A 12,345-nucleotide genomic window follows, 5' to 3' on the forward strand; every position below is an offset into this window, starting at 1 on the left:
AGGCTTCCAATCGAGAAACCTCTTCGAGTAAGCGGATCCCCCTGGTTCTTAAGCTTGACTACTCCAAGTACACCAAAGCTTTAAACTTGGGGGCCTCCCTAAACCCTAAACTTTTTCGGCTTTGCCAACAAAATCCTGAGCTAAAGCATATACCTAGACCTATGATTTGCTGGAGAAATCCAAGGAATCTGCGCTCCTATCTTGTTAGATCAAGGTTTCGAACCTCTAATTTGTAACTTTCTATTTTTAGTAAGTACTATTTTTAGCGTGGACCCACCTTTGTAAAGCAACCCTTGGGAGCATCGGCTTAACAGCATATGAGACCTCCCATGTTTGGTTCTACTATCGGGAAAACCCTCCACCTATTTTATGCATCTCTCTAGTCTTCTAGTTACCTTATGTAACTTATTTTTGCATGTAGAGTCAACATGTCCACTCTAGCCTAATGGTTAAGGCTTGTGACTCTAATGAAAGAGGTCATGAGTTCAAAACCCATAGCTTGCATGAGATGCTATTGAGCTTCTTTTACTTGTTTAGAGAGCTCTACTTATCCGATTTGAGCGCCGTTTGTTGCATTGGGTTCTTCATGTCCTAAGCTTGCTTTTTCACAACAAAAGGCTGAATTATCCCACATGCAAAGAGGCAAAAGCTAGCCCTCCCTTCTCTACATAAGGGAGAGCTCTCATTCTTGTAATCTCAAACTTGGGTGTTCCACTGAAGAGCTCATTCTAGAGCGAAACTAGTTTGGAACTACACCCTCAAGTTAATACAAGAAATCGACTTTTTTAAGTCTTTTTTGTCTCTTAAATCAAATCAAATTTTGTCTTGTGTTTTGTGTATGTTAGGCACTTAGTCCTTTTTTGGGCAAGTAAAGTGTCTTTCTTGTGTGTGTGAGTAAGGCCATTGGTTTGGTGCTTAGAAGGAGGCACTTGGTCATTAATTTGGCTGGTTTAGTGTCTTTCTGCTGAGTATGCTCCTTCGATCTGGCATAATGTCATATTGCGTGGCATGCTAAGTGTCATTTCGATTGATGCACCTTCCCTTCCCCTTACCTTTATTTTTGAGGGCAACTAGTCGTTCTTTTACGGCAAGTTGTTGTCCCCACGTCTTAGCCTTTGGTTTGGTGGACAACTAGTCGTTCTTTTGCGGCAAGTTGTTGTCCCCACATCTTAGCCTTTAGTTTGCGTGGGCAACTGGTCGTATTTTTCGGCTAGCTGTTGTCCTCGTGAGGTGGGATTTTGGACTTCTTGGTCATAGTGCGTGGCCATCTTAAGTTCATACTATTCACACCTCAACACCATATCTTACATACACTCCACTTGACTATCACGTAACCGGCCCCCCGAAAAATTTATTTTTTGCTGCCGCAGCTACCGGTTATTTATCTTTATCACTCCACAACCGCACACCTGAAAAAACCCTAAACCCTAAACCCTAAACCGGTTGTTGCAGGGTTTAGGGTTTAGGGTTTAGGGGTTTTTTCAGGTGTGCAGTTGTGGAGTGATAAAGATAAATAACCGGTAGCTGCGGCAGCTAAAAGTAGCTGTGGCAGCAAAAAATATATTTTTCGGAGGGCCGGTTACGTGATAGTCAAGTGGAGTGTATGTAAGATATGGTGTTGAGGTGTGAATAGTATGAACTTAAGATGGCCACGCACTATGACCAAGAAGTCCAAAATCCCACCTCACGAGGCTAAGATGTGGGGACAACAGCTTGCCGCAAAAGAACGACTAGTTGTCCACCAAACCAAAGGCTAAGACGTGGGGACAAAAACTTGCCGCAAAAGAACGACTAGTTGCCCTCAAAAATAAAGGTAAGGGGAAGGGAAGGTGCATCAATCGAAATGACACTTAGCATGCCACGCAATATGACATTATGCCAGATCGAAGGAGCATACTCAGCAGAAAGACACTAAACCAGCCAAATTAATGACCAAGTGCCTCTTGCTAAGCACCAAACCAATGGCCTTACTCACACACACAAGAAAGACACTTTACTTGCCCAAAAAAGGACTAAGTGCCTAACATACACAAAACACAAGACAAAATTTGATTTGATTTAAGAGACAAAAAAGACTTAAAAAAGTCAATTTCTTGTATTAACTTGAGGGTGTAGTTCCAAACTAGTTTCGCTCTAGAATGAGCTCTTCAGTGGAACACCCAAGTTTGAGATTACAAGAATGAGAGCTCTCCCTTATGTAGAGAAGGGAGGGCTAGCTTTTACCTCTTTGCATGTGGGATAATTCAGCCTTTTGTTGTGAAAAAGCAAGCTTAGGACATGAAGAACCCAATGCAACAAACGGCGCTCGAATCGGATAAGTAGAGCTCTCTAAACAAGTAAAAGAAGCTCAATAGCATCTCATGCAAGCTATGGGTTTTGAACTCATGACCTCTTTCATTAGAGTCACAAGCCTTAACCATTAGGCTAGAGTGGACATGTTGACTCTACATGCAAAAATAAGTTACATAAGGTAACTAGAAGACTAGAGAGATGCATAAAATAGGTGGAGGGTTTTCCCGATAGTAGAACCAAACATGGGAGGTCTCATATGCTGTTAAGCCGATGCTCCCAAGGGTTGCTTTACAAAGGTGGGTCCACGCTAAAAATAGTACTTACTAAAAATAGAAAGTTACAAATTAGAGGTTCGAAACCTTGATCTAACAAGATAGGAGCGCAGATTCCTTGGATTTCTCCAGCAAATCATAGGTCTAGGTATATGCTTTAGCTCAGGATTTTGTTGGCAAAGCCGAAAAAGTTTAGGGTTTAGGGAGGCCCCCAAGTTTAAAGCTTTGGTGTACTTGGAGTAGTCAAGCTTAAGAACCAGGGGGATCCGCTTACTCGAAGAGGTTTCTCGATTGGAAGCCTTTAGAAGTAGAGCTGTTCGCATATTGTACTTGACCTTGCTGAAAGTTTTCCGAAAGAGAGAATCCGGATATCCTCTACCTCGAAGTCGTTGGAAAAACAAAAGCTTTAGCTTGATGTAGCTTTGAAGCGTGCTTTCCCTGATGACATAACGCTTAAGTTCTCCAATGATGAAGGATTCCTTTTGATGACTAGGGTGCCAGGAAGAGAAAGGGAGGTATTGATACCTGTTCAGCTCTTTCTGAAAACAACTAGTAGAAAGCTTTCCTGTGGTTTGAAAATTAGTACCTTTGAAGAGGTGAATGTCCAAAAAATCCACAGATGAATTGGAGATGACATGTGTTATCTTGATATGCTCCTGAAGATCCATTGCATAGTTGCTAAGATGTTGAAGCAAAGTGGTGTGAGACCCATGCCAGAAACCTAAAGCGTCATCAATGTATCTTTTGTAGTAGAGTAGCTCTGTTGTGGGATGTACCTGTTCTTGAAGGTTTTCTAAATAACATAGAAAAAGGCAGGCATAGACAACAGCAAAATTACTCCCCATAGCAGTGCCTCTGATTTGATGCCAAAAAGTGCCATTAAACTCAAGATAGTGGTTCTTGAGAACAAGAGAGGCAATTGTCATGATGAGGTTGAGCTCTACATGGTTGAAGTCACCCTGTATCATCATCTTGAGGGCATGCAGTCCTTCATTGGTGGGAATACTGGGATACAGAGATTCCACATCAAATGTGAAGAGGATAATTTCTTGTGGTAGATGAAGCTCAGATAACTCTTTAATCAGAGTGAGGGAGTCTTTTAGATGTTGCTTTTGTTGGAGGAGAATGGGGAAAAGCTTATGATGAAGCCATACAGATGCATTCTCAAAAACAAAGCCATTGTAAGAGCAGATTGGCCTTCCGACCACTGTAGGTTTGTGGATTTTGGGCAAGAAGTAAAGAGAGCAAACTCTGAACCCTTGCTCTGGCTTCTGCAAAATAAACTTTGCTTCATCCCTTGAGAGCACACTAGACTTTTGACAGATGCAGGCAAGCCTATCAAACAGTTCATTCAATGGAGCTTGGGTGACTGGGAGATAGACCTGTTGATCTAGAAGTTGCCGATCACCTTCATTAAGATACCATGATTTATCAAGAATTACCAAACCAAGGTTTTTATCTGCTGGCTTGATAATGATGTTATGGTTCTTTATCAATCTGTTAAGGGCTCTTCTCAAATGAAGCGAAAGCTTGTTCTGAGGAAGTCGCTCACATGAAGAGATTGAATTTTGAAGTATGACTCTTCCAGTGTTGATGATGTCTTCCAGAGGCTGATAAACTTTAGAAGGATTCCAATTCGGGTTTGCAACTCGAAAAGGAGGAAGAGATCTATCTGGTGCATTTCTGAAAAACCATCGAAGACGAAGTTGCCTTGCAAAATTATCATAGTCTTTGGTGAGATGTGTTGAATCCGGAAACTTTGACGGAGGAATATATCCCAAACCAAGTCCTAGAAGCTTTTTCTCGCTAAATGAAAGCTTGTACTGAGAGAGATTGTGGATGGCAGTGTTTGAAACACGTTGATCCACCTCAGTTGGGGTCTTTCTAGAGAAAAGCAATAGAGCATAGCGCTCGGGATCTTGGAGAGGGAGCTAGAAGAGGTGCCTTAACGCCGGGGATTTCGAGACCGAGATCGGCTCGGTGGAGCGGATCTGCTTCGTGAATTTTGCCAATTTTGTTTCTGTCCCGAACCAGATTTCTGGGTATTGCGGCCTTGGCGAGAAGAGGAAGGCTGTGCAGAGGAGGGGGTGGAAGTCTTCTTCCTTTGAGGTTGATTTCCACCCCCTTGCCGGTTTCCCCGTTGGTTTTTTGGCTGGGTAGACTTGCCTAAGGATTTAGGGTTTAGTTGCATTGGGTTCTTCATGTCCTAAGCTTGCTTTTTCACAACAAAAGGCTGAATTATCCCACATGCAAAGAGGCAAAAGCTAGCCCTCCCTTCTCTACATAAGGGAGAGCTCTCATTCTTGTAATCTCAAACTTGGGTGTTCCACTGAAGAGCTCATTCTAGAGCGGAACTAGTTCGGAACTACACCCTCAAGTTAATACAAGAAATTGACTTTTTTAAGTCTTTTTTGTCTCTTAAATCAAATCAAATTTTGTCTTGTGTTTTGTGTATGTTAGGCACTTAGTCCTTTTTTGGGCAAGTAAAGTGTCTTTCTTGTGTGTGTGAGTAAGGCCATTGGTTTGGTGCTTTGCAAGAGGCACTTGGTCATTAATTTGGCTGGTTTAGTGTCTTTCTGCTGAGTATGCTCCTTCGATCTGGCATAATGTCATATTGCGTGGCATGCTAAGTGTCATTTCGAATGATGCACCTTCCCTTCCCCTTACCTTTATTTTTGAGGGCAACTAGTCGTTCTTTTGCGGCAAGTTTTTGTCCCCACGTCTTAGCCTTTGGTTTGGTGGACAACTAGTCGTTCTTTTGCGGCAAGCTGTTGTCCCCACATCTTAGCCTCGTGAGGTGGGATTTTGGACTTCTTGGTCATAGTGCGTGGCCATCTTAAGTTCATACTATTCACACCTCAACACCATATCTTACATACACTCCACTTGACTATCACGTAACCGGCCCCCCGAAAAATTTATTTTTTGCTGCCGCCGCAGCTACATTTATCTGCCGCAGCTACCGGTTATTTATCTTTATCACTCCACAACCGCACACCTGAAAAAAACCCCTAACCCCTAAAACCCTAAAACCCTAAAACCCTAAACCCTAAACCCTAAACCTTTATCTTTCCACAACCGCACCCTCAACCCTAAACCCTAAAACCCCAAACCCCAAACCCTACACCCTAAACCCTACACCCTAAACCCTAAAAACCCTAAACCCTAAACTCAAAACCCTAAAACCCTGAACCCTAAAACCTTAAATCCTAAACCCTAAACCCTAACCCCTAAAACCCTAACCCTAAACCCCTAAACCCCTAAAACCTAAAATCCTAAATCCTTAACCCTAAAACCCTAAAACCCTAGACCCTAGACCCTAGATCCTAAAACCCTAAAACCCTAAAAACCCTAAACCCTAAACCCTAAAACCCTAAACTCTAAAACCCTAAACCCTAAACCCCAAACCCCAAACCCTAAACCCTAAACCCTCCCCTCCCCCCTAAACCCTAAACCCTTTATACGTATATAAATATTAAAAAGTGGAGGAGGCAGTCAACACCCTACCGAACACCAAGGTTTGGGAAAAGATAGGTTCATCTTGGCCTAGAACTTGTACATGTTTACACTTGGTGCTTCATCATCATCCTATGATCACCTTTTTGCTTTGCCTACTCTTCCCATCGCTCAACCTTCTCACCTTAAAGATTTCTTGAAGAAGTCTATCGAGGAGTACAAGAAGATGTTTTTAGCTTTTGAGAAAGTCAAGCTTACCTCAAAAAGCTTAGAGAGCAAAGAGAAGAAGGCACCGTACCTAACAGTCTTCGACTCAAACCACCCCGCCTTACTGTGCAAGATGAACAAAGACAGGCCTTTCTCAATCAAACTCTACAAGATCTTTGTAAAAATTACAGGAGCAGCTGCTTGGAAGTCCTCATTGAAGCCCAAGCAAAGCTGGTAGAGAATCAAGAAAAGAAGCTGGATGCTTATGCCTCCACTTTTGAAGCCAATCTCCAGGAAATCCTGAACCTCATGGCTGCTTTGGAACCCATGGACAGCCCACACACTTTATGGGAAAACACCATGAAGACTTGGAAGAACAAGCTGCTCAAAGATTTCAAAACTGCCATAAATAATTTCAGGGTCTCTCTTCTCCTTAACTCTAAGATCAAGCAAGCTGCTTTCACCAAGAGGAAAGCTGCACAGGATCAAGCCATGGGAGATGCGGAATCTCTTCCTACTGAACCCTCTATAGCCAAGCTAGTCAAAGAGCAAGTTCAGAAGCAAGTTCAAGCACAGATCAACAAGCTAAAGAAAAGTCTAGCAAATGACACAGGTGGGACAAACAAAAAACGGAAAGATAATCAACAAAAGAAAAGCCAGAACAATAGCCAGAACAACAACAAGAAGGAAACTAGAAGCAATCAAGCTTCTAAGAAAGGCAATCAACAGAAAGATCGGCAAAACAACCACCAAGGTAAGCAGAAGCAGGGAAACAAGCCAAACAAAGGCAAGTCTACCCAACCAAAAAACCAGCGGGGAAACTGGCAAGGGGGTGGAAATCAACCTCAAAGGAAGAAGACTTCCACCCCCTCCTCTGCACAGCCTTCCTCTTCTCTCGACAAGGCCGCAATACCCAGAAATCTGGTTCGGGATAGAAACAAAATCGGCAAAATTCACGAAGCAGATCCGCTCGACCGAGCCGATCTCGGTCTCGCAATCCTTGGCGTTAAGGCACCTCTTGTGGCTCCCTCTCCAAGATCCCGAGCGCTATGCTCTATTGCTTTTCTCTAGAAAGACCCCAGCTGAGGTGGATCAACGTGTTTCAAACACTGCCATCCACAATCTCTCTCAGTACAAGCTTTCATTTAGCGAGAAAAAGCTTCTAGGACTTGGTTTGGGATATATTCCTCCGTCAAAGTTTCCGAATTCAACACATCTAACCAAAGACTATGATAATTTTGCAAGACAACTTCGTCTCGATGGTTTTTCAAAAATGCACCAGATAGACCTCTTCCTCCTTTTCGAGTTGCAAACCCGAATTGGAATCCTTCTAAAGTTTATCAGCCTCTGGAAGACATCATCAACACTGGAAGAGTCATACTTCAAAATTCAATCTCTTCATGTGAGCGACTTCCTCAGAACAAGCTTTCGCTTCATTTGAGAAGAGCCCTTAACAGATTGATAAAGAACCATAACATCATTATCAAGCTAGCAGATAAAAACCTTGGAATGGAGTAGGTTTTGGAGAGAGTAGATGGTAAAGAAGCTCACAGCTTCTTGGACGGATTTTCAGGCTACAATCAAGTGTCTATAGCACCCGAAGACCAGCATTCGATAGCCTTCAATACAATGTGGAGGGCATTTGCTTACAAAGTCATGCCTTTCGGTCTCACCAATGCCCAAGCAACATTCCAATGATTAATGTGCACAGCCTTCAAAGACTACTTGCAGAAGTGGTTGGAGGTATTCATTGATGATCTGTGTGCACACTCTCAATGGACATACCATCTGGCTTGCTTAAGGAAGGTGTTTGAGCGATGTCGATTGTATCGTATATCCTTAAACCCTTTAAAGTGCCAATTTTGGGTCAAACACGATGTGATATTGGGACACATTGTCTCTAAGAATGTTATATCCACAGATGACCGTAAGGTCAGGTTGATCTTGGAAGAACTACCACCACCCACTAATTACAAAGGTGTGTAAAGATTTATGGGCCACATTGGGTATTACCACCACTTCATAATCTTCTATGCTAAAATCGCTAGGCCATTATATAAGCTACTCATTATCTTTGAATGGACTAAGGAATGCCAGGAAGTATATGATAGATTGAAGCAAGCATTAGCTAGCGCACCAATTCTAAGACCACCTATAATCATGCTTGTGATCATAATCCTGATCGTGGACATGAGCAATAAGCTATCTTCATGGACATGGAGCTGTAACACCTTGTTTTTGGGAGCGTAGACCATACCCTTCTTTCGTTTTGTAATAGTACACTAGAGCATTCTTGGATTATCGAAGATGAGAATCAAGTTATTGGGATGTCGGGACCTACTTCAAGAGTTTGACCAGTGGAATATGGTACATCTCTTCAACCCCAGGAGATGGAAATGCTCACTTTGAATGGGTTTGTGTTGCAGGGGTGTTACTCCCCGTGTGTCTCCTTTGCAGGGTTACCACCAACAATACGGGAAAGGTTCCTTCATCCTTTCAATCTAAATTAAGGGATAGAAAGATTTTCAAGTGGAGGAACAAACTGACCAAGGACTTTCATGACAATATTTAGAAAGGGAGAACATTGGTGGATGCACAGGTCATTAGATAAGCAATTGTAGTTTGTAATAAGTCTCATGTATTTTACGTTAGCACAGAAGGGTCAAGGGCCTTGGGATTGAACTATTCAGTGAAAATCATTGAGTTCCCTAAGTGCTCAGGATGCAAAGGATTCCAAAAAAGAGAGAAGAAAATAATGACATATGTCCAATGCAAGCATATTTACTATATTTACATCCAAGTGCTTAGCTTGGAACTTGTGGCGCATGAGTTCATGCACACCAAGCTGCGCTCACTAAGGTGGAGTTGTTTCAAGCACTAGGTGGTGTTGAGATATTGATCTCAAGTAGTGCTACAACGGACATTGATGATTCTTCTGGTTGGGTGATAGCTTTCACACTTATGTTACTAGCACGGTTGGTGCGATTATGGTTGATATGCCGCCAGTGTGGATGATAAGCAGTGTGACATCCACTTTAGAGTACTAGAGTTATGGCATAGTTATAGTGCCAGCTCATATAGTCGGGTTCACACTATAGACCAACTACTTTGTATGTTGTTGTAGGAGAGTACTTTCCCTTTATTATGTATGTACGCTTATCTTTTAGATATATGGTTGTAGAGAAGAGAAGAAAATAGAAGAAAATTTAGCCATCCATCTCTCTTGTGTCTTGCACTCTTTTGTGTACGTGTGTGTGTGTGTTTGCTTACAAGGAACTCAAGCTCTCTCTCTCTCTCCCACATTCTCTTTATGGTATCAGAGCTCCAATTTGTGTGAGAGCTAAGGAGGAAAGCAAGAGACAAGAACAAGCAAGGAAGGAAGGGTACACGGATAAGAGCATCACTATCTCTTTCCCTTCTTGATTTAGGTACAACATCCCTCGGTAGCTTCGAGAGATACACATCTCCCATTGGGGAGTTGTCTTTGCAGGCTTAGCGATACTTGTGTGGTGCATGTGTGGCAAGAATTACATTTTGGGCATGTCTTGGTCTCCGTTCTGCTGTTGCAAGGTATTTTCAACAGTTTCAAGAAGTTTTGGTTGAGAACTTTCTCTGGTCAAAATCTAATTATTGCAATGAAGCAGTGCATTTTAGGAGTGCAAATAGTGTATTATTGACATTGGGTGTATGTACATGTACTTTGGTCAGATCTGGTGACCTACAGGTTGTACTGACGTACCACTGCAGTAGTCACAGAAGATATTGTTGTGTCATAGGTTGCATACAGAAATTATTTGTTGCAATTTTTTAATTGTTACAGGAAAACATGTCTAGTGGAAGAATTAATCAGATTGTCATTGAAAAGATAGACAAGAACAACTTCCATGCCTGGAAGTTCAGAATGACCAATTTCCTTATGGGTAAAGGATTTTGGGACTATGTCGAAGGAGACAATGAGGAGCCTCCTGAGTTGTCTGATGAGAATGCCACTCCAGTAGACATAAAGGCATTCAAGGATTGGAACCAGGGTGCAAGGAAAGTCATGTATTGGCTTTCCATTAGTGTTATAGACACGATGATAGGACACATAGAGAGGATGCCAACACTCTAGCAATTGCATAGCATAATCTAGTGTAGATATTCCAGATCAACACAAAGAAGGGAATTACAACTAAAGCAAGAGTTGCGTACTGTGGAAAAGAAACGTATGTCAATGAATGAGGATGCTTTAAAGATCAAGGGCATTGTTGAATCCCTTGGGTCTATCAATGTATTGATGGAAAATGATGATTCGGTAAGTGTCAGTTTAATGGGCTTGGCAAAGAGTACAATCAAGATCGCCATTGCAGTCAGGGAAAATATTTCCAACTTTCAAGACGATGTCTATAATGATCATAGAAGAAAAGAATTTAGGTGAGGACTCTTCATAAAGCAAGAACACATCAAAATAGGCCTTCGACTCCAAGTCAAGTAGAGGCAAAGGTAGAGGTCGTAGTCAAGGCCAAGATGGTGGCCGATGAGGAAATCAAAATTCTGGACAACAACAGTCCAATGATTTTTAGCAACAATCATACACAAGTGGAAGAGGCCAGTTTAGAGGCATGAGGAGCTAAAGGCTGTCGAGGTGGTTGGGAAAGAAATTAGAATGCAAATAGCATAGAGTGCTATTATTGTGGCAAATCAAGGCACATGGCAAAGGGCTACTATAAAAAGCAGAATTACATTAAAAGCGAAAAGTTACAGCATCAAAAAGAAATTATGCATCATCTAGTAAACATGGAGGTGATGACAAAAGTGAGCAACTATTTGTGATGCAGCACATGCTCAGTTCCATAACATGAGATGTGTCAAGATTTCAAGATACATGGTATGTGAATTCTGGTGCCTCTAACCACATGACCAATCATGCTGAGTGATTTAGAGACATGTAGAAAATTAAAAAACCAAATTATTTAGAAACAGGTGATGATATTTCGCATCCCATTGCACATGTTGGTAAAATGCCATTGTCTATGTATGATGGCAAAATGAAGTACTTCATGTTTCAAGTATTACAAAGAACATGGTTTCTGTTGGACAGATGGTTGAGCAGGGTCTTCAAGTGAGGTTTATATATTCAAGGATGTTTTGTGGAAGACTTCAAAAATCAGTGTCGCTTGGTTGCAAAGGGTAACAGAAACGGTTGGATGTTTACCTTGGATGTGAACATATCTGAAGTAAAGGCAATCATCATGTTTACGCATGGCAGGTGTCATGCAGATATTAACATATGGCATAAGCGCATTGGTCATGTGAATGTACAGCGACGGCTGAAGTCTATGTAGGCCCAAAATATTATTCAGGTTTGCCAAAGTTTAAGGTTGATGGTATGCACAAAGTATGTGAAGCATGCCAGCTTATTGGTAAGCACGCACACAGAAGATGCAGATGTAAGAAGTGTTGGTGTTGCACTACATGTAGAGCAGCAATCACAGGTGCTTAGTAGACCTGGAGAGTCCTATAGCAATGGATCCAATGTTACCCCATGGTCAGATAGGTTAAGGACAAATGTAGGTATAGATGTATCATGCAAAGGAAAGAAAAAGGTAGATCAACCTTTTGTGCCTGATCTATCAGCAAGTCACTCATATATGGATGGTGACTCTAGCAGCTCTGAGCAAAGAGGATGGTGACTCATATGTGGATTGTGACTCTAGTGGCTCTAAGCAGAGTGGATGGTGACTCATATGTGAATGGTGACTCTAGTGGCTCTGAGCATAGCCTTGATGAGGAGCTTGGCATCCCATCTATGGTTACTCATGGTGTAAGGAGAATGAGGATTGTTTTGAGGACACCTGGTAGTGATCTAGGTGTATGCAGGTCTATAAGGGTTAGATACCCTGTTGACATGTTAAGATATGATGCATATACAGCCCATCATTATGCTTACATGGTTAAAGAAATACACAATTAGAGCCCACTTGTTTTGAGCAGAGACTTGGAAATAAGAAATGGGAAGATGCCATGAATGAGGAGATGGCAGCATTGGATACAAATGCAACATAGGAGTTAGTGCCTTTGCCTAAGAAAAAGAAGGCAACTGGATGCAAGTGGGTGTATAAAGTCAAGCATAACACTG

The sequence above is a fragment of the Cibotium barometz genome, chromosome 4 (assembly GCF_041138505.1).
Source record: "Cibotium barometz isolate CiBa-2024 chromosome 4, ASM4113850v1, whole genome shotgun sequence".
Lineage (NCBI taxonomy): Eukaryota > Viridiplantae > Streptophyta > Polypodiopsida > Cyatheales > Cibotiaceae > Cibotium > Cibotium barometz.